The sequence below is a fragment of the Sorex fumeus genome, unplaced genomic scaffold (assembly GCF_029834395.1).
Source record: "Sorex fumeus unplaced genomic scaffold, SorFum_2.1 ptg000063l, whole genome shotgun sequence".
Lineage (NCBI taxonomy): Eukaryota > Metazoa > Chordata > Mammalia > Eulipotyphla > Soricidae > Sorex > Sorex fumeus.
In genome coordinates, this window is record NW_026606120.1 from 26,858,951 (window position 1) to 26,882,206 (window position 23,256).

A 23,256-nucleotide genomic window follows, 5' to 3' on the forward strand; every position below is an offset into this window, starting at 1 on the left:
AATACCCATATTGTTCTCCAAAAAGGTTGACCAGCCAACCTTCCCGCCAACAATGAAAGAGAGTTCTTTTCTCGCACATCCGCGCCAGCACTGGTTGTTCTTGGTTCTTTTTGTTGTAATCCAGTCTTTGTGGTGTGAGATGATATCTATAGTTGTTTTGATTTGCATCTCCCTGATGATTAGTGATGTAGAGTATTTTTCATATGTCTTTTGGCCATTTGTACTTGTCTTGAGGGAGCTTCTGTTAATTTCTTCTCCCCATTTTTTGATGGAGTTGGAAGAGTTTTTCTTCTACAATTCAACTAGTGACTTGTATATTCTGGGTATTAAATACCTATTAGATGGGTATTGGGTAAATATTCTCTCTCATTCCTTGGGTTCTCTCTGTATTTTGGTCACTGTTTATTTTGAGGTGCAGAAACTTCTTAGTATAATGAAATTCCATTTGTTTATGTTTGTTTCCATCTGCTTGTTCAGTGGTGTTTTATCCTTAAAGAAGCTTTTAGCTTCATTGTTATGGACAGATCTGCCTACATTTTCCTCCAGGTACCTTATGGATTCGAGTCTGATATTGAAGTCTTTAATCCTCTTTAATATGACTTTTGTGCCTGGTGTTAGACAGAGGTCAGAGTTCCTATTTTTTTGCAGATAGATATCCAGTTTTCCCAGCACCACTTGTTGAAGAGGCTTTCCTTGTTCCACTTCATATTTCTTGCTCCTTTATTAAAGATTAAGTGATCATATATTTGAGAGTCTGCCATCCTGACATTCATCTTTCAAACAACAAATGTTTTTAGGTAATATTTCAGTTGTGCAGATAGAAAAAGAATCTGATGTTATTCCCAAGATATTAATTAACCTGTGTAAGGTTGCACAGAAAATGTGGAATTTCAAATCGAGGCTTTCTGACTGAATTGTGTGCTCTTCTAACTAACATTACTACATTGCTTGCTAAATCATTTTAGGCTTTGGAAGTTTAAAATAAAATAAACCCCAGTTATCTTTTGTTAGAAAACAGTATCCGAATTGCCTGGGAAAATGATAATTTTTATAATGTTTTTTAATTTTGTTAATGCTATGTTATAAATGAACACGTCATTTTATCATTGTGAAAAAATTAGCTAACCTATTTTTGTCATGCAATGTGGGGGACAAGGGTGAAGATTTTTGGGGATTAAATATCTCAATTTGCCATTCAGTTTGCAGTTGGATGTGTATTCCAAAACTACTTCCTGTGGTTTATGCTAGATTTTGTGTTGTTTGTAGCTCTGTTTCAAAATTTGTCTTGTACATACCCTGCAGTGAAAGACAAATTGTAGTGTGTTTTTATAATTACTGAAACAAAAACAAATTATAACTGTAGCTTTTGCTAGGATTTTCAGCCTCTGTTATTAGAATTTAGAAGATTTCTTTTTATCATTTAGTTTCTAAGAGAATTGCCCAGTCATTTAATAAGCCACATTAGCAAATTCTGAATGAATTAGATATCTGCTTTTGGTGTTGATGGTAAATTTTTAAAAGGGGTAAGTTTTGCTTTCCAGTTTTAAATAACAATATACAATTCACAATGGTCTTGATCATTTAAAGGGGCTCTGTAGCCCTTTAAATATTTAAACTAGTACAGCCTGGTTCTTTAATTTGATTTGCATTAAAAGGTAAGGTAAAGGCCCTCCCGTTGATCATCGATTTGCTCAAGCGGGCCCAGTAACATCTCCATTGGAGACTTTGTTGTTACTGTGTCTGGCATATCGAATACTCTCGGTTGCTTGCCAGGCTCTCCGAGAGGGGCGGAGGAATCGAACTCGGGTCGGCCATGTTGGCTGCTTGTAAGGCGAACGTGCTACCAGCATTAATTGCCCTTTATTACGTACTTGATTCTACACAAACACAAAATTTTCTTATTTGGATTTCAGGAATTGGTTTGGACCACACCTAGCTGTATTCAGGGCTTCCTCCTGGTGGTGCTCAGGAGACTATAGGTGTTAGCTACAGATGGAACCTCGTTGGCTGCTTGCAAGGCAAGTGCCCTATCTACTGTATTTTCTCTGGCCCTAAAGACAAAATACTTTTTATCTAAAAAAAATTTTAACTCTGAGCCCAGCAAGCTACTGAGAGTATCCTGCCCACACGACAAATCCTGGCAAGCTCCCCGTGGCATATTTAATATGCCAAAAACAGTACCAACAAGTCTCACAAGTTGTTGTGAGATGTTACTTGTGCCTGCTGGAGCAAATCAACGAACAACGAGAGGACAGTGCTACAGTGCTACAGTGCATGATAGCTTGACCTCTTCTTTGCTATCTGTATGAGCTTGATATCTTTCTCTTGGTTATCTGCTATGGCCAGGACTTCCAGTACTATATTGAACAGGAATGGTGAGAGTGGGCAACCTTGCCTCGTGCTCGGTCTTTGAGGGAAGGCTTTTAGTTTCTCCCCATTGAAAACGATGCTTGCTGTGGGTTTGTGGTATATGGTTTTGACTATATTGAGGAAAGTTCCTTCAATGCCCATTTTTCTGGGAGGTTTTATCCCAAATGAGAGCTCTTTCTTGTCAAATGCTTTCTTTGCAGCTATTGATATGGTCACATGGTTTTTACCCTTTATTTTATTGATATGATGGATTACATTGATTCACTTGTGAATATTAAACCATCATTACATCCCTGGGATGAATCCTGCTTGGTCATAGTGTATGAATTTTTTTGGTGAATTGTTGGATTTTGTTTGTTGAGGATCTTTGTGTCTATGTTTATCAGGGATATTGGCCTGTGGTTCTCTTTCTTTGTGGTATCTCTGTCTGCTTTTGGTATCAGGGTGATGTTTGCTTCATAGAATCTGTTTGGAAGTGTTTATAATTGTACAATTTCCTTAAAAAGCTTTAAAATGATTGGGATTATGTACTCTTTAAAGATTTGGAAAAATTCACCAGTGAATCCACCTGGGCCAGGACTTCTGTTTTTGGGGAGAAATTTTTTATTACCGTTTCAATTTCCTAGATGGTGATAGGTCCTTTTAGATAGTCCAGGTATATTGGTTCAGCCTCAGAAGGCTATAGGAATCCAGGAGTTTATCCATTTCCTCAAGGATTTCTTGTTTCATCGTATGAAGATTCTCAAAGTAATCTCTGATGATCCTTTGAATTTCTGTAGTTTCTGTTGTGATATCCCCTTTTCATTTCTGGTTCTATTTATTCGGTTTTTCTCTCTTCCTTTTTTGTGAGTCTTGCTACAGATTTATAGATCTTGTTTATTTTCTCAGAGAACCAGCTCTTATTTTCATTGATCTTTCGGATTGTTTTTTGGACATCCAACTCACTAATTTCTGCTCTAAGTTTTATTATTTCCTTACTCCTGCTTTGGGCTCCTTTTGTTCGTCATTCTTCAAGCTCTTAAGCTGTGAGGTTAGGTTACTTAGGTGGGTTCTCTCTTCCTTCCTGAGGAATCCTTGTAGAGCTATAAAATGTCCTCTTTATACACCTTTTTCTGTATCCTATAAGTTCTGGTAACTCGTGTCTACATTTTCCTTCATTTCCAGGAATCTTTTGATTTTCTCTTTGATTTTCTTTCTAAGCAACTCATTCTTCAGCAGTGAGCAGCTTAATTTCCAGGTGTTTGATTTTATTTTCTGTTTATGTGTTTTATTCCCTTATATTTTCAGTGCATTGTGGTCTTCGAAGATCACTGATTCAATCTCTGTCTTCTTAGTTTTATGGAGGTATGTTTTTTGGCCCAGCTTGTGGTCAGTCTTAGTCCTATGCACACTTGAAATGAACGTGTATTCAGCTTTTTGAGGATAAAGTGTCTTGTATATATCTACTAAGTGAGTTCCTTTCTTTTATTTATTCATCAAATAAAGCATGTCCTTGTTAAGATTGCGTCTAGCTGACTATCAAGAGGTGACAAATCAGTGTTGAAATCGCCACTAGTATTGTGTTACAATCTGTGTCTTCCTTCAAGTCTGTGAGTAGTTCTTTTAAGTATTTCACTGGTCCCTCATTAGGAGCATATACATTCGGGAGGTAAGTTGTTCCTGATGTGCAGATCTCTTCATCAATATGAAATGAACTTCTCTTTCTCTTGTGAACTTTCTTCAGTCTGAAATCAATGTGGTCTGATACCAAAATGGCCAGCCCAGCTTTTATGAGAGAGGTGTTTGCCTGAAGAATTGTTTCCAGCCATTGACTTTGAATCTGTGTTTGCTCTGACTGTTCAAATGTGTTTCTTGCAGACAGCAGAATATTGAGTTCAATTTTTGATCCATCCCTTGCCACTCTGTGTCTTTTAATTGGTGCATTTAGCCCATTGATGTTAAGAGAGATTATTATTATCATGGGGTATTGTATCATCATTCTGCTGAATTTTGGTTTATTTGAGGGGTTTGTCTTGTCTTGTTCATGCAACCATGGTTTAGAGTTTATGAAGTTCCTGAGTTGTGGTTTGTCTGTGAAACTGTGTGTTGTTCCTTCCACTATGAATGAGTCTAGCTGGGTAAAGTATTTTTGGTGAGGAATTTATTTAATTGAGTTTTTTTCACTATATCCCATCACTGTCTTAAGTCAGCTGTACATCGTAAGGATGCACCTTTATAAGCAATTTCTTGCTTTGATCTTGCTGCATTCAGAATTTTATGTTTGTTTAAGGTGTTTGTCATTCTGATCAGGATGTGTCTTGGAATATTTTAATTTGGATTTCATTTAACTGGTATCCTTTGGGACTCCTGAATTTGATTGCATGTGCTCTTCAGCTCTGGGAACATCTTAGCAATGATGTCTTTGACAGTTTCTTTTTGATCAGGGTTTTCTTCCTGTCTCTGGGACTCTAATGATTTGTATGATATTCCTCTTGGCTTCATTCCGATTTTCTCTTCACAGTTGTTGGTTCATTATGAGACTCTTTTCCATTTTCTGCTGTTGTCTGGAGATTCTCTGCATCACCTTGAAACTCACTGATTCTGTTCCTTAGAACCTGTTACTCTGCTGTTAGGCCTTCCACTGAGTTTTTCAATTCACCTACCAGGTTTTTCAGATCTGTCATTTCTGTTTGTAATTTTGTTTTCATTTTCCACATTTCTGCTCTCAGATTCTCTTGTATTGTTTTGGCGGTGTGTTTAATTTAGCTCCCTAATCATCTTCAGTAGCTCCCTTCTAAGTTCCTCATCAGAGAGGTTGTCTAGTGCATTATTACTGATTTGATTTTCTGGACTAGTCTCTTCACTAACTAAGCTTGGTGGGCTTCTGCTTTGCTTTACCATTGTGACCTGTGCAGTTTAGACTTTCAAGCTTACTGTTACTATTGTGTTTTTGGTGTAATATTAATTGAGGTGGGGCTAATAAATTATTGGCCTAATGTGTTTTTGGTGTTTGGGCTGCCCTAGTGAAAGTTTAACATAAGAGGGTAATTTATGGTTCATATGTGATGTGGAGGGGAGAATATCTTGAGGTTGGATTTTTATTTGGATTTCATCTAGCTGGTATCCTTTGGGACATTCCCACCAAGCCTGCACCTGGGTTGGGGGAGATGAGCGAGTCCTTGAAAGTTGGCTGCTATTGCTATTTCTTTGTTGGTTTACTTTTACTTCTGATTTTTCTACCCACAAGTTTTGCTTTTCAACCAAGCCACATTGATACTAATCAAGTATTTGTCTTTCTATCTATATATATAAAAAAAGAATTTTATGTAAATCATTAGTCTGATAGTCACACATATTAATGCATACACATGCCTCCACATTTTATACTGTTAGCAAGAATGAAATTGTTAAAGCTTATTTTTCATTTTGATTTTCTGACAGCAACATCTCACTTCAGTGATTTAATTCTATGTCAGAGTAGCTTTAAAACTTTCCATTATGAAAGTATAGTATTATGTATTTGGTCATTTCCTAGTGAGGGCATTTGCTTTATTCTTGCTTTTTGATTACTAAAAGCAGACATTTGTGGGGCCAGAGTGCTAATACAGCAGGTAGGGCATTTGTCTTGCAGATGACTGACCCTGATTTGATCCTCAACACTGCATATGGTCCTCCCAAGCCCTGCCATGAGCACTGCTGGGTGTGATTGCAACTCCCACTTGCCAAATAAAAGAGAAGCATTTGCACATGTACATATATTTTTGCTTAGAATTTTCACTGATATAATTCCTGAATATAACATTTTAGTCAAATGTTTTATATAGTTTCAGAAATTATCAAATAGTTTTGGTGCTTTCCAAAAATTGTAACATGATACTTTCACTGAAATATGAGAGATACCTCTCTTCTCCTATAAGCTAACTCTTTTTTTATTTTCCATCTCTTAGTTCCTTGCCAGCTAAGTCAACTTGACTAATTTCTTACTGCTATTTCCTGCTTATGTGACTACAGGTAAATTAAAAAAACTCCAAATATTTGTTTTTTTAATTTCAATTTTTAATTTTTTTATTTGAATAACAGTTAGTTACAAAGTTGTTCCTCATTGGATTTCAGTCATACTATGTATCAACACCCATCTTTCTGTCCTCCACAAGTGTACATTTCCCACCACCAATGTCCCCAGGTTCCCTCCTATCTCTAAACCTCCCCTGCTCAACCAGCCTGCCTCTATGGCAGGAACTTTGTTCCTGTCTCTGTGTCTTTGGTCTATCTGTCTCTGTCTTTCTGTCTCTGCCAGTCTCTCTCTCTCTCTCTCTCTGTTTTTCTGTCTGTTTCTCTCTCTTTCTCTCTCTCTGTCTCTCTCTCTTTCACTCTCTCTCTCATTTTGGGCATTGGTTTGCTATACAGGAACTGAGAGGTTATCATGTTTGTTCCTTTTCCCATTTTCAGCCAGCAGTCCTCATCCAGAGTGATCATTGTCATGGCGATCCCTTTATCCCATATGCCTTCTCTCCCAGCAATTGAGGCAGGCTTGCAACTATGGTCCAGTCTTCCTGGCCCTTAGTCTTTCACTATATTTTTTAATATTCTAAATATGAGTGCAATCATTTACTTTTCTTAAGTTTTTAAATTTTATTTTCATCAGGTTGTTCACATCAATTGATTACATTCAATATTTCAACACCAATCCCACCACCATTACACCTTCCCACCATCATTATTTCAAATTTTCCCACCACTACTCAAGCCTGCCTGCCACAGGCAGATGCTAGGTAATTTATTTTCTATTGCTCATTATGAATATAATGAGAGGTCACACAGCTGCTTTTGCAGCTGCATTCTCCTGGAATTCTAAAACTGTAAATAACTGGGATCTGGAGACATCTATATAGGGACTAAATCCATTCTGAGATTCATTTGTGAGTCTCTGGGTGAAGGCAGTTGGTATACTTAACTGGGTCCTGGAGACAGTTTATAAGCATGACAGCCAAGGAATACAGGAAGAGAGACGAGGAGGGACTGTCCGTCCCTTGTCACCATGTGACCTGTAATTTTCAGTCCCTGGTCCCATGTACGGGGGGTTTTATTTAAGAATTTCGTGCCCACCAGGGTTTCATTTGGAGTAAGCAGAGAGAAGGCACCTGCTCCATCTGAGATGCCTGAGTCAAATCTGCTCGGTATGGGGTCCTGAGAAATCTTCGGCGAGCTACTGTCTTCTAATTGCTGAGTCTGAGTGTAATAATTTGATGTCTGTCTCTCTCCTTCTGACTCACTTAACTCAGCATGATACTGTTCATGTTCATCTATAGATAAGCGAAGTTTGTGACTTTGTTTTCCCTTATAGCTGCATAGTATTTCATTGTGTAGGTGTGCCATTGTTTCTTTATCCTGTCGTCTCTTCTTGGGCACGTGGGTTATTTCCAGTTTCTTGCTATTCTGAGTAGATCTGTGAACATAGAAGTGCAGTTGGCATTTCTACTGTGTGCTTTTGGGCCCTTGGGATATATTCCCGGAAGTGGTATTGCTGGCATCATATGGAAGCTCTATTCTAGGTTTTTGAGGAGTACCCATATTGTTTTCCATAAAGGTTCGGACAGTTGGCATTCCCACCAACAGTGAATGAGAGTCCCTTTCTCCCTGCATCCACTTTGGCATTGGTCTTGGTCTTTGTGATGTGTGCCAGTCTCTGGCTTTCCATAGATTTGTATTTTATTTTCTTATCAATGTGAACATTGATTATTATGTCTTATTATTTTGAATACGTTTCTGTTTACTTTTATAAGAACTTTCATATTAATTTATAGTTTTATGTTAGTAAACAACATTTTATCATTTTTAGTTAAAACATTTTTTGTATTAATTTTGTTTTAAAGATTTTTATGGTGTGTTGGGTGCATAGATATTTTTGTTAGTCATCAGTTTATCTATGTACTTTCTTGTAGTTTTTTTCAGAATGTGACTAAAACTTTAGACAATGTATCTGGCCTCATGAATCTTCCTGTAACATCTTATAATGGTTTTATTGTTTTTAAAATCTAAATCTGTATCATTTTATGTGATACAAGCATTGATTTTAATTTTTATCTGATAAATTTCCATTTATTTATTTTCTAGAGCAGTGAACCAAATCTTTTCCTCTACATAGTTGAATCATCATAACTTTCACTCCATCCTGACCATATGTGAACATCTCCGATGCTTTTGTTGACTATTTTTGTTCCATTGAAATATCTATGTTAATACCAATACTCGAGCGGGCCCAGTAACGTCTCCATTGGAGACTTTGTTGTTACTGTGTCTGGCATATCGAATACTCTCGGTAGCTTGCTGGGCTCTCCGAGAGGGGCGGAGGAATCGAACTCGGGTCGGCCATGTTGACCGCGTGTAAGGCGAACGCCCTACCCGCTGTGCTATCGCTCCAGAGCGATAGCACAGCGGGTAGGGCGTTCGCCTTACAAGCGACCAATACCAATACTACATTGACCTGATTATAGTGATTTCAAAATATGCTCTGGTGTCTAGAGTCTTGTTTTTCTTAACATAATATTTGTTGAGGATGAGGGGAAATTTGGGGACATGTATGCTTCCCTGTGAAATTTATGAAAACATATCCAATAGCAGGTAAAAGTTCTTATAACAAACTTAATTGGAATTGCATTCAGATTTTTCTCTTCAGACATTATGATTAAAGAGATTTGTTCATCGAGCAATGAAAATAATCTAGACTATAAAGTGTTGTTTTTTAAATAGAATTGTGAAAAATTAAGAGCATTCCCAACTGATGGGTTAAACTATTGGCCAGTAAAACCTCTGGGTGAAGGCCTGTGAGAACTTTTGAAGAGGTAAGTCTGCTTCTGGTTCATCTTGGCTAGCTGCACATTTTCCCTCAGATTTGCATAAATATTCCTCCCACTAAGAGTTGCTATCATCTGAGTGACAAGAATAGTTCCTGGATTTCAATTATACAACGATCAAATACCCATCCCTCCACCAGTGCCCGTTTTCCACCACCATGAAATCCAAGCACAAAAATTTGTAAGTCTACAACTGTACCTCATGGTGTTTCACTAATAAAAATTTTTTAAAAAGAAGGAAAGTGCAGAGTAAAAAAAAAAAAGAATAGAAGAATTCCTGGTACTCATGATCCTGTTTCACTGATGAAAACATGTAACATCTCAAGGGAGAAAAGCTCTCCTCTATTGTATCTTTTACTCAGCCCAAAAACTCAGGGAGAAAGTTGCTATAGATCCCTTTGCTAACACTGAGGAATGAAGTTGGAAATTTCCTAAAACATTGACCAAACTAGGTGCCAGAGGGAAAGTACCACAGACAGGTAAGGTGGTTGCCTTGCTGGTTACCTGACCAAACCAGGTTCAATCTCCAGCACCTCATGTAGTCCCCCAAACCGCACATGGAGTAATTCCCGAAGCAGAGCCAGGAGTAAGCCCTGAGCATGCTGGGTGTTGCCCTAAAATAACAACAACAAACAAACATTGACCAATCCAGAGTAGAATGGTATGAAGGATTGTAAATGATTCTGTTTGTCTACTTGGAGAGGACTAATATTTAAAATACGTGTTTGCTGAGATGTTTGCAAAAAAGATGAATCTTGGAAAACTGCTGCTACTGAAATGAAACTGTCACTCCTGTTCCTAACAGTGTCTTTTACTGTATCCACAGGGAAATGTGACTTTCTCCTGTGTGTATCCTCAGCCTGTGCCCATAACATTTTTGAGCCCCAGGAGTTACTTGGCTGTTCCAGGCACCCCAGGAAAGGATGAAGTGTCTCTTGCTTTACAGTTTCGGACATGGAACCGAGCAGGACATGTATTTACTAGCGGGTTTCATCATGGGTCTGGAGACCTCAGTCTTTCTCTAAATGATGGAAAACTTCAGCTGAGTCTCTTCCATCTTGTACATCCACTGAGGAGTGTCACAGCAGGTAAAAATGTGCTCCCTAATATGTGTGTGTTCAAAAGGGAGTGTGGGCACTCTCATCACGTACATTAGGTGGCGATGAGCCACTTCCCCACCCCTACCTCTGACAGCGGCCAACAAACACATGAAGGAGGGAACGGGGCCGCCAAGCTGGTTGGTGATCAGTTGCCATTTATTTCAATCTCTGTCCCGCCATTTATTTCGTTCTCCCCACGTGCCTATTCCAATCTAACTGAGTGCTCCATTCCAGTCTCAAGCTGCCCTTCTTTCCTGTCTCCTTCTTTCCCCTGTTAGTCTCCTGGCACTGGTCTCAGTGCCTTAGTCAAGAGTCCAGCCTCCAAAGGTTGGGGATACCAATCACACCTAGGTGAGATAGCACAATCAACATATGTAAAGCCCTTCCTTCAGGAAGCTCTTCTAAGACAAAGATCTCCTCCTGCTAGGAGATCAGCTCAAGGATGTGTTTCTCCTTTCCTTAGTCCATATACATTTAAACATTTAAACAGTTATCTTAAATTTATGTCTTAAGGATATTAGTCATTTTGTATAGACACAGTAAGAAATATATTAATCTTAAAAGATGGATCTCCTGGGGACATCTCGCTATCGATCCCAGACTACAGTCTTCAGGCCATATTAGTCTGTCCTGAGGGTTTTAACTGCAGGGTCCTTGTCCAGTCACTTCTTTTTGGGTCATGACAGAATTCCTTCACAATCGTGCTTTTAAATTATAAGTTTTATGGCACTTATATACTCTGTCCTGTTTTGAAACCAGGGTTGCTTACAGCTTGCCCTGGGTCCATCCAGTCCCTTCATCAGGACCCTGCTTTGGGGTGCTAGGAACGAAAGGCAACAAGGGCTTAAGTTGAGTTAAATATTACAGATGTCTGGGAGTAAATGTTATTTGGACTCAATTATCTTCCAAGTTACAAAAGCACAGAATTAACTGTCTTCCTGTGTCAACACAGAAAGGACATTGTTGTAAAGTAAACTATGCAAAGGACATAAGGGAAAGAGAAAAGCAATATTTCACTTACAAATACAAAATCCAGAGTCCTTAGCAGGATCTGACCTTCCAAGTCACAGGGTTTAATTTGGGGATATAGGTGATTAACAGATAGGGAAGCAGAGCACAGAGAAGAAGTTAAAGATTAACATAGAGGAATGGGAGTGCCTCGGGAGCACTGTGATGGGCGTAACTCAAAAAACCTAAACTCCTTGGCCAAGGGAGAAAGGATGAACCAATGTTATCCTACAAATAGGCATTTGATCTCTGACTGAGCCAAGGTTGGCATCTGTAAAATTAACAAACAATTGAATCCATTAACATTTATAATCACACCAAAAGAAGCTAATTTTTTTTTACCTGTGGTTTACATAACATTATGATGGAAGTTTAGCACAATTATTTTAAAAGTTCAGAAAATAATTTTATTTATAAGGTGAATGATAGTTGTGATATCTTTAAAATAATGAAATGCCTTAGCTTAATCCTTGTTAGTTTTGAGAAGACACATTTTTAGCTGTCTTGTGGAATTATACACACATATATTTTAAACAGTTTCAAGTCATAATTTTCCTCTCTCTTGTCATAGCTGGGCTGGAGAGAGTAGGATATTTGCCTTTCACTCGGCCAACCGGGGTTCAATTCCTCCATCCCTCTCAGAGAGTTCGGCAAGCTACCGAGAGTATACCGCCCACACGGCAATGCCTGGAAAGCTAGCCATGGTGAATTTGATATGCCAAACACAGTAACAACAAGTCTCACAATGGAGACGTTACTGGTGCCCACTCGAGCAAATTGATGAACAACCGAAGATAGTGCTTCAGTGCTACAGTGCTTGTCAGAGCTGCTATTGCCCTTTGGGGGGCTGCTGGTTTTGGATGTATTTTTGTACCTATGGGTGGATATTTGACTATTTTCCAAGGAGAATCCATTTGTGTGTAGAATAACTTCTAAAGTTATGACATTATTGAACTTTGGGGATTATCTTGCATTTTAAAGTCCATTAATATGTAAATCTAGGCACACTCATGACATGTTATTTCACAAATGTTAAATGTGAAAGTAATATATTACGTGACCATTGTCATGGGTTTTATATTTAAATAGTAGAATTAAATTTTTTTTTATATATGGAAAAATCTGATAATGTGAAGTTCCTTTTAGACCCTAGGAATGGAATTGAGTTGACTGAGATTCACTAAGTTAAATCTTGGTTTGTGTAAATTCGAAATCCTCATGCAATATGATCTGAATACGATAGATTTTACTGGTTCTCATGGGTACACAACACCTATTCTCTCATTACATATCATATTAATGGAATTTTCTGAAAGGTGAGAGTGGAGCTTTGCAGAAATGTTTTATTGTTCCAATTTTTAAGCATTTAAACTTCAACATTTGTTATTTTTTTATGAAAGAACCAAGGACAAATTTTTATTGATACTTGCTGATTACCTTTGCAGTTAAGTACATTTAAAGAAAATTTACAAAAAATAACAGCAGCACTTTTTCTTAAACCTCCAGGGTATTTTTTCTCAACCCATATTTTCTCCCAATCCTTACAATCTCCTTCCCTCTGATAAGCACAGTTTGTGTCAAAGTGCATCAGTTTGTATATTTTTTAATTTTATGATTTTTATGTTAAAAAACATGATTTACAAAGTTATTGATAGTTGAGTGGCTTGTCCATTCATTTTATTTAATCATTGTATCACTGTATCAGTCATCCAGTTGTTCATCGATTTACTCAAGCGGGCACCAGTAACACCTCCATTCATCCTAGGCCTGAGATTTTAGCAGCCTCTCCTTACTCGTCTTTCCCAACGTATTGGAGGCTCTTTCAGGGTCAGGGGAATGAGATCCATTATTGTTACTGTTTTTGGCATATCGAATACTCCATGGCTAGATTGCCAGGCTCTGCTGTGTGGGCGGGAATCTCTCAGTAGTTTGTCGGGCTCGCCAAGAGGCATACATATATATATATATATATATGTATATATATATATTTCTCTATGATTTGTTGCCTACTGTCTGAACCCAATCAAATATAGTGTGGTAATTATGGAAAATGTCTAGGAGTATGTTCACTCGGCTGTGAAGCTCGGCCCAAGCATGTGGAAAGTGACCTGGAGCGTGGTGGTGGTTGGGTCATGGAGGTCGACTGCTGGGGCTGAGTCCCTTATTTCTTTTATAAGTTTTATTATTCGTTTTGCCTTTCTTCTGATGTACTCCCATCTTCAGTAGTGACTTTCACTGTCTTTAATTTTTTGTTTGCTTTTTGGGCCACAAACTGTGCCAGGGATCAAACCCAGGTCAGCCACATGCAAGATAAACACCTTTTCTGTCGTACTATTACTCCAGGCCACTTTAATGGATGTAGTTAGATGTAGTTATTATGCTGCAGATATGCTTTACAAATGTTTCTTCCAGTCTGACAATTTAGCTCTCTTTCTTAAAGGTGGTAAAGCATTACTTAATCACTTAACTTCCCGTTAGTCGTTGATTTACTCGAGCGGGCGCCAGTAACGTCTGCATTTGTCTTCACTCCCATTCCTTCCCATTCCAGTTGTCACATGACGTACTCAAGGGTGGCACTGAAGAGTTTCGGTGAAATGGTATCACCCTGCCGAACCCCTCTCTTGACGTCAATGTTCACCTTCCTCTAGAATTGTGAGATCCTGGTAGTGAATCCACAATACAGCTCATCCTGCTGTATTGACTTTGAACGCCCTGTTTGGCTAGGGCCTCGAGGACTGCTTCTGTCTCTACAGAATCAAAGGCCTTCTTTAAATTGATGAATGTGAGAAAGAGTTAAACTCCCGAGAAACCTCAGTGAGCTTGGTTATCATGTGGATATGGTTGATTGTGCTAAATCCTTTTAGAAAACCAGCTTGTTCACATGGTTGTCCTTCATCTAGTGTTCCGCCAATCCTATTCAGGATAACTCAAGTGAACAGCTTGTAGATGACAGACAACAGGCAGATTAGGTGATAGTTGCCAATATTGTGGATGTCTTCCTTCTTGTACAGTAGTACAGTCCTGCTGTTTTTCCATTGCGATGGAAACTTGCATTCACACAGGTAGCGTGTGAAGAGCCGAGCCAGTGTATTGATGAGTACTGAGAGCAGGTTCTTCAGGTGTTCAGGACTGACCTTGTCTGGACCAGGTGCTGTTCACTTTTTTACCAACGAAATAACATGTTGGATTTCGGAAGGGAGAACGTTGGGAACGACATATCCATCCTGCTGAATTTGGTATGTGGGCAGGTGGATGTGGCTATCAAAGAGATCCGAGCAGAAGTCCTGGATAATCTTCTCCATTGGCCTTCCGGAAGATGTGATAGATCCATCAGGATGTTGGAGGGCAGTCATCTTGGTCTTGTAGTTGGCGAAAGACAGACAGGCATTGTGAATGCTTTTCCTGCCTTCTGCCACATCTGCCAGCACTGCTGCTCTTCTCTCTTTGAGGTCTTCCTTTATCGATTCTCTGCACTACTTTGCGAGCTTGGATGTTTGCTTGCGGTTGCCTGAGGCTTGTGCCAAGCCACATTGAAGATTGAGCTCGAGAGATTTTGAAGACAGGCGTCTTTTTGTGACTATCTCTCTCTTGGCATTCCTCGCACGATCATGCAGGTGCTGAACCAGTCAATCATATTCCTTGTCAATGTTGTCAATGATGGCATCTTCCCATATTTCTGCAATAGTGCCAAAGAGCTCCCTGTTGGTGGTCGTTCTGGGAGTTCTCTTCTTAAACTTTGTAGCTTTTTCTCCCTCATCTGTGAAGTAGAATTTTGCACGAAGGAGACAGTGGATCGATCCTGTTTGGAATTTTGGGACAATAGTGACATTAGTCAGGCAAAACCATCGATTGAATATGATGTGGTCAGTTTCTTGTGGAACTGTGCACTAGGAGACTCCCATGTCCAACGTTTAGATTTAGCCTTTTGGAATTGTGAGTTATCATGGATGGTCTTGGTCAACATGATGAACTCGGACTGTCTCTCACCCTGTTCGTTTCATTCAAGGCCATGGGTCCTGATGTGGAGTTTTTTGGCTGATCTTCTCGGTCCTATCTTGGCATTAAAATCCCCAACAATGATCTTTTAGAAGGTGTGGTCTTCTTTATAGGACTTCTCCAGCTCCATGTAGAACTTCTCAATTTCTCCTTCATCATAATTGGATGTTGGTGCGTAGACAACAAAGATAGATACTGCTGGCAGTGAGCCACATCTGTTCATGTGTAATTTTCCAATTTGGGTTCTTGGGCATTCTAATGAATCAATGTTTATGGCCAAGTTCATATTGACAAGGACACCAACACCACCAACACCTCTTTCGTCCATGTTCTGAGGAATAGTTCTTCCCCAGTGTCGAAAACGGCGTGATGTGACTGATGCCTTCTTGTCTCGGTCAGACCAATGATGTCATACTTGATCTTTCGTGCTTACACCATCAGGTCCTCAATGGATGCATCCGATGCCGGCGTACGTGCATTGAAGCTACAGTCATTTTTGTCCTTTGTTTTGGCAGCCTAGGTCGGCCCCGAGATTTTATGAGGCTCTCCTTCCTCATCTTTTTTAACGCTACCCTATTGGTGGCTCTTTCAGGGTCAGGAGAATGAGACCCATTATATTACTGATAGAGGAGTTGAATTTTGTAAGTTTGGTTTTGAGACCACACTCAGCAGTGTTCAGGGCTTACTCCTGGTTCTGTGTTCAGGGATCAATCCTGGCAGGCCTCAGGGGATTATAAGGTTTGTTGGGTATCAAATCTTGATTGTCTGCATATAAGCCAATTACCCTCCCCACTGTACTATTGCGTCATCTCCAAAGAACTAACTTCAAACTTTTCCATTCCTGTAAATCTGTAAATGTGTCAGGAAGCATAAAATTAAGATTTAATGACTTGAAAAAATAGTTACAACTGCATTGTCAACAGGATTCGTGATCTTTTGGGTTATACTAGGAACATTTCTTAGATCTCAAGCCCATGTTGGAATCAGAAATCAGAAATCAAGGAAAAATCAAAAAGGTGGTTTGAAGAACAGTGGAAGAACATGGATTTACTTGGTTAATTGGACAATAAACACTGTATGTAGTATTAAGATAGAAATGGCTTTCAGACAGTCTACTGAAAATATATGATCATATTTTACTTGGGGATAACAGTTTTACTAGAAACAAATTCTTACAGGTTGACTTTTAACTCGATAGGTTTGTAAACAGCCCATATCATTTTCAGGTTATTAGTTGACAAACATACCAATGAAACTGCTAGACTATTATTACTATTATTATCTAATCATCCAGGGTCTGCCCCAATGAGGTTAACTAATAACCTGAACATAAACTCAGATTAGATAATAATGTTTTTAATTAAATGAATGAATAAAGTTATTTTCTGTTTTTTTTTTTTTGAAACTAGCAAAGTTTATTGGAAAGTAGAAGAGAAAGGAAAAGTAACTCCCCGTGTGGAGAAGAACTTACTATAGGACAAAGTTCGATGTGTTTCTTTTGTGACTCATTTCCCCTGATTGACCAAGTCCTAAGCCCTCTTAATTGAAGCAAGCATCTCTGTGCATTGCTGAGTACCAGTGACCATCTGTGCTTCTAATGGAGTCCAGGAGCATGGGAAGAAGGGAATGTAGTCATTGCCTTTGGCTTAATTTTTGCAATTGAAATATGAATGGACGTAGCTTATGCCACATCTGAATAGAAGCTCCAGTTGCCATATCAAGTGTTGTGTTTCCCCATGAGAGAGAGAGGGCCTTGTTTCCTCCAAGGTTGATTAACTCTTACAGCACAAAGGACAGAGATTTGCATGGTTTGGGGCCACTGTGAGAAACTAACCTTAATTATTTGTTGAAATGTGGGATTGTTTGCCTCCAAGAAGCTAACAAAAAAAGTCTGGATGAGTGGTTTGGGCCACTACTCTTTACTGGTTTATTTATGACTGATGCAACATTCACTTTTCATTTACTCTAAGTTCCTTCGTCATGGGACAGTTGGTGGCAATGTCTAAACTAATCCAGACTAAACTTCATGATCATTTTCCAGTCTATCACTTTGAGAAAAAACATTATGTCATAAACATAATTAACATAAAATGACTTCTTTTGGATAAACTGACATTAGTTTTTTAAAAATAATACTAATTGGCAGAGTACACTGGCATTTGGAAAATATAGAAAATATAAAAAGTCAAAATAAAAAATAAGCATATTTTGTTAATCCAAAAATTTAGTTTAATATTTAAGAGCCTCTCCTTCAGATTTAACTCTATTTTTATAAATGTTTAAGTATGAACACACTAAAAATATATATATGTACAAGTGTATGTATACTCACATATAACTAGGTACATTGTTTTGAAATACTTTACATCTTGTTCAACAAATTTTTATGTTTTATTATAATTTAGATTACTTCTTTTCAAAAATTGATAAGATATTCTTCCAAATAATCTTTAAGATTATTACAGGGAGTAACAGTACACAAAATTAAGGAAAATTATATTTCTAACATAAAAGTTTATAAAATATCTTATGTTACAAACTCTCCAGATATTAGTGAAGTGGATTGAAATAAATACAAGATTGAAATAAGCCCTATGTCCTGTCACTGTAAATAGTTCATTTTATGATTGTTTAGGACGAATCATGAAAATTCCATTTTTGTGAGGCCCTTGGCGTAGTCTCTTTCACCTAGATCTGCCTGAGATGTGGAATTTCACACATTTTCTGGATTTCCTCATTCTGGTGAAATGGCTCACACATCCTTCCTTGAAAGTATTCTTACCTTTTTTCCCCCTTTCTAGTGAGAGAGAAAAACATGCCTCTATATTTCTCTCTATTTCTTTCTCCATCTCTCTATCTCTCCCTCCCTTCACGTCTCTCTAAAGTTTTTCAATATTTTGCTTTTCCAAAAAAAGGCTGTTCCACATACTCGTGAAATAATTGGACTCTCTATTCTTGTACCTCTTTGCCCCTTCATTATTTCATTTCTTCTTTATCTGTAATTTTCACATTTTTAAAAACAGGGTGGGGGTTGTTAATAGCCACACCCAATTGTGCTCCAGGCTTACTCCTGGCTCTGTGGATGCTGTCTGGCTGGACTCAGGGGAACAATTTGAGGTGCTGAGGATGTAACCCGGGGCCAACCATGTGCAAGGAAAGCAGTCTATCCACTGTACTATCTCTCCAGTCACATGTCTGTAATTTTCAAAGTAACTGAATGATAGTATCAAGAAATGAGCCTTTTTTACTGCCATACAAGAAATGACAGCAGATAGTGACTGCCAAATGCTACAGTCTTGGCAGAGGGCATGCAGACTATAATACTGCAAGTTGAACATTGTAAATTAGGTTATAAAATATATAAGTAAATGATAGATTATATTTGCCTAGATATGAGAACCCTCTAATCACCAAATTCATTGATCAACCTGTCATTAAACCAGCATGGACTGTACCCTCCTCCTAGCTAACAATGGTCAATCTATGAATCGAAGTGCATTGCCTAATTGCATAATGTGCACCTCTTTCCCCACAATCTCGCATCTAGCGTTTCTTACTCTCTCTCTCCAAGAGACTCCATCCCTCCTCCAGATTGTGATTTCTTTTGTCCAAGCAGCTAAATGTGCTGCACAGACTTTGTGTGAGCTCACTGTGCCTTTGCAAGATGATCCAAGATGTGCATTATATTTTCAAGCATGTGTCCTTTTTAGAGGCAAAATCTGTAGAGTTTCTAGGAATTTATTTTAACTTAATTTTTTTACTTTCAGGTTCTGCACTAAATGATGGACAGTGGCATTCTGTGTCCATATCTACTAGAGGGAGTCACCTGAGTATGACAGTAGATGATAATGCAACTTCCATAGCACATTCCCTACATGGGCAGATTCATTTTGGTGACACATACTATTTGGGAGGTAAGTGAAAGGAACAGGTAATCGGCTTATTTTAAGACAACAAACATTCTTTGTGGGGTTGGGGCTGGATCACACCCAGCTGTGCTCAGGGTTTGCTCCTGGTTCTGTGCTCAGGGATCACTCCTGGAGGGTTCAGGGACCACAATATGGGAATGCATGGGATTGAACCTGCCTCTAACACGTGCAAGGCAAGCACCCTACCCACTGTACTATTGCTTTGGCTCCAAGACAACAAATATTTTAAAATGAAAGTTAAAAATGAATATTTTTCAATTATGCTATGGTCAGTGGCAATCTTGAGGGGACAAAGTTGAAAAAATCATGACCCAAAGTGCATATTTACTAGGTGGCCTTGTTTAAATATGCACAAAGAAAGAAATTTGACACTAGTGTTTTGCAATACCTTTATATCACTGTTATCTGGAAAGCTTCCAAAAGGTTGGTGCCTGCCTCTGTTTCACAAGCTGCTAATGTCTCAGGTCATGAGGTCTGGACAACAGGTTCCTTACTGTTTTCTAGATCATTCTCTGTGCAGACAGCTTTGGAAGGCATTGTTCTCCTCTCTAGTCTTGACTGCTTTTCTGTAAGTTCCTAAAGCCAATCCTCTCCAGATGCTCTGTGTTAATCATGCTGCCATATGTCAGGATTATTCTCCTTTTCTCTGTTGGTTCTTCTTCTACCTGGAGCTTGATGACTCAGTAGTGCGGCCCCTGAGCATCATGACAGCAATGGTAGCACCTAGAAGCCCATAAGAGGTAGCCAGGTACCCCACCTTGTCCTCCTGAGCCAGGATCTGCAACTCGCCAAGAAGTACTTCTTAGCCACTCTCGACAGAAGTCACTTTTGCATAGCATATCAATAGTTGTAGGTAGCAGCTATAAACAGTGATCCCTTTGCTTGGTGATGAGATTTACCAAAACCCCAGCAGGGCCTCTCTACCCTAAGCATAGTAAATGGATGGAGCATGGAAAATTCACCTCCTCAGTGCATTTTAATTGTGATTTGGGGCCAAATTCAACCATGCTCAGGGTTTATGCCCAGCTCTGTGCTCAAGGTTCAGTACTAGCAGTACTTGGAGGACCATATGTAGTTCCAGATATCTCACCAGTTGTCCACCTGCATGGTATCTTACCCCTTGTATTACTATCATTCTGGCCCAACAGTGAATCTTTTATTAACACTGATTTTAAGTGCTGTGCTTTACAATACTGTTACTAGTAGGGTTTTATGGCTATAATGTGTCAACATCACACTCTCCACTATAATGCCTACTTCCCTCCCCACTGTTGTCTCAGATGTCTCTTCATCTTAACTCCTCACCCACCCCAGTTCAGCCTACCACTTCTCAGGTTCTGTTGCCTTTGGGCAATTGTTATTCTCTTACTATGTGTCTCTTTCTATGGCTCATATGAGAGAGATTGTTCTGTACCTTTTCTTCAACCTCTGGATAACTTCATTCAACATAATACAACCCCCACCCATCCACTAGGCAATAAACAGCTTGGTTTTCTCTATTCTTATAGTCCAGAATTCCATTATATTTATATCCCATTATTTCCTTATCCAATCATCTCTTGATTGATTCCAGTGGGATCACCTTAGCCAGAGTGTTGTTGTGGAATGAAGATTTTGAAGGTGATACTCCCATACATAGGAACATTGAAGTAAAGAATCACATGTCCTCTGGAGGCTTAGATATGCCATAAAAGATATATTTCTCATTGTCTTGAAAGACTCCTTAATATATTTTGTTTGTGTTTTGTAATTATTTATTTTTAAAATAAGTTTAGAATCAAGGTGAAGATAGAGTGATTAATTGACAGCCTCACCAGAAAGTATAGTATCTTCCCTAGGAATTGACAACAGGCACATAAAACATGACTCCTAAGATTCTTGAAGCAGCATTCACTAGGAGGGGCAGGTTGGTACCAGCAACCAGCAACCTTGATTTCTTGGTCCTCTCACATGCTAACTGTGGTTCATTTCTGGCCCGGATTATTTACTAAAATTTTATGCTTATGCTTCATAAGTGTAAATCTGTAAGTATAAATCTTATAGTTTAAAAGATTTTACAGCTTCTTCACTTAATCACTTAATCACTTAATCCCCGTTATTCATCGATTTACTCGAGCGGGTGCCAGTAACGTCTCCATTCATCCCGGTTGCATGCTAGCGTAGCCCAGTGGTATCTGTTCGTTCTAGGAACATGCAGAGCCTCAAACCGATCATTCAGGGTCTTGACGAAGAAGTCTGACCATCTTGTAGGTGGGCGTCCATGTGATCTTTTGATGTCCCATGGAATTAAATCAGTAATGGCTCTAGTCCAGCGGTTGTCTGTAAACCTTATTACGTGTCCAGCCCATCTGATTTTTGATGTCTTGGCAAATGAGACAGTGTCCCTGATTCTTGAGCGTTGACGAAGATCAGAACTCCGGATTCTATCTCTCATTTGATACAGCTTCTTAGAGGAACAAATTCCTTCAAAATGAAATAATTTATCCAATAATTATAATTTAAATGGAAAGAAATTTAAATAAATAAAATAAATAAGTCAAATGCTTGATATAATATTGAATGATGCAAAATAAAGTACTTTCTAAAATTTTTAACGATTTAAAACTGTTTCAAAGTATTTAAACAAATTTCAAAATCTTTAAAATTTAAACATTCTTTATATTTAATGAAATGTATAGCTAGAGAAGGAAATTTTCATAAATATTCAAAGACTACTCTCCACACGCTTGGACAAGCCTCCCGCATGAAAGAACTGGCAGAGGAACCCAGGTGTGTGGGACCTGGGGCTGAGACCTCCAGGCCTGCTGGATCGGGACTGGTCCTCCTCCAACCAGATTCCCTAGCTACAGAGTTACACCCACCAATTGCCCCCGGTGCCCAAGTAATCCCATCAATGGCCAAGATCCAGAGACTATAAAGCCAAGCTCCCGGAAGAGAACAACACAGAGTCTCCTTCCCCTGCACCTGACTGTCCTCACCAGGGCCCCTGAAAGTGGACAGGTTGAGTTTCCCTTCCCACCCCAAGCAGAGCCCCAACAGCTGAGGACCACTGGAACCCAACCACAGCCATGCTTAAGACCACTTTCCACACACTCAGATGAGCCTCATTCATGAAAGAACTGCAGAGGAACCCAGGTATGCGGGACCTGGGCCTGAGACCTCCAAGCCTGCTCAGATTGGGACTGGGCCTCCTCCACCCAGATCCCCCATCTTCCAGTAGCTTGGCAGTCACACCCACAAACTGCCCCTGGTGATGTGAAATATCATTAATGGTGACGATCCAGAGACTATAAATCCAAGTTCCTTGAAGCGACCTCTAGTTTTCACTCTAAGGAGAACCTGGCAGGCTACCAAGAGAATCCTGCCCATGTGGCAGAGTCTGGCAAGCTCCCTGTGGTATATCTGATATGCCAAAACCCAGTAACAATGATGGGTTTCATTTCCCTGACCCTGAAAGAGCCTCCAATGAGGCACTTGCTAAAATCTCAGGGCTAGGACAAATGAGACATTACTGATGCCTGCTTGAGGAAATTGATGAACAATGGGATGGCAGTGATACAGTGATTCAAAGCTTTGTGATATCAATCAGTTATTACTATGAAAAAAGAGTCACTGCCACTGTCCTCCCGTTGTTCATCAATTTGCTTGAGCGGGCCCAGTAACATCTCCATTGGAAATTTTGTTGCTACTGTGTTTGGCATATCCAATACCTCACGGGTAGCTCGCCAGGCTTTGCCGTGCCAGCAAGATACTCTAGGTAGCTTGTCGGGCTCTCTGAGAGGGGCGGAGGAATTGAACTCGGGTCAGCCATCTTGGCTGCGTGCAAGGCAAACGCCCTACCGCTGTGCTATCACTCCAGCCCGATGAAAAAAGAGTATATCTTTAACTTTTCTGGGGCTGGAGCAATAGCAGGTAGGGCATTTGCCTTGCTTGCAGCCAACAAGGGTTCGATTCCAAGCATCCTATTTGGTCCCCTGAGCACCACCAGGAGTAATTCCTGAGTTCAGAGCCAGGAGTAAC

General features: G+C 39.3%; 1 pseudogene; it reads left to right on the forward strand.

Annotated features, from left to right (window-relative positions):
• The window catches only part of LOC130035596 (contactin-associated protein-like 3), a 197,505-nt pseudogene that overhangs the window by 71,640 nt on the left and 102,609 nt on the right, over positions 1–23,256 (forward strand).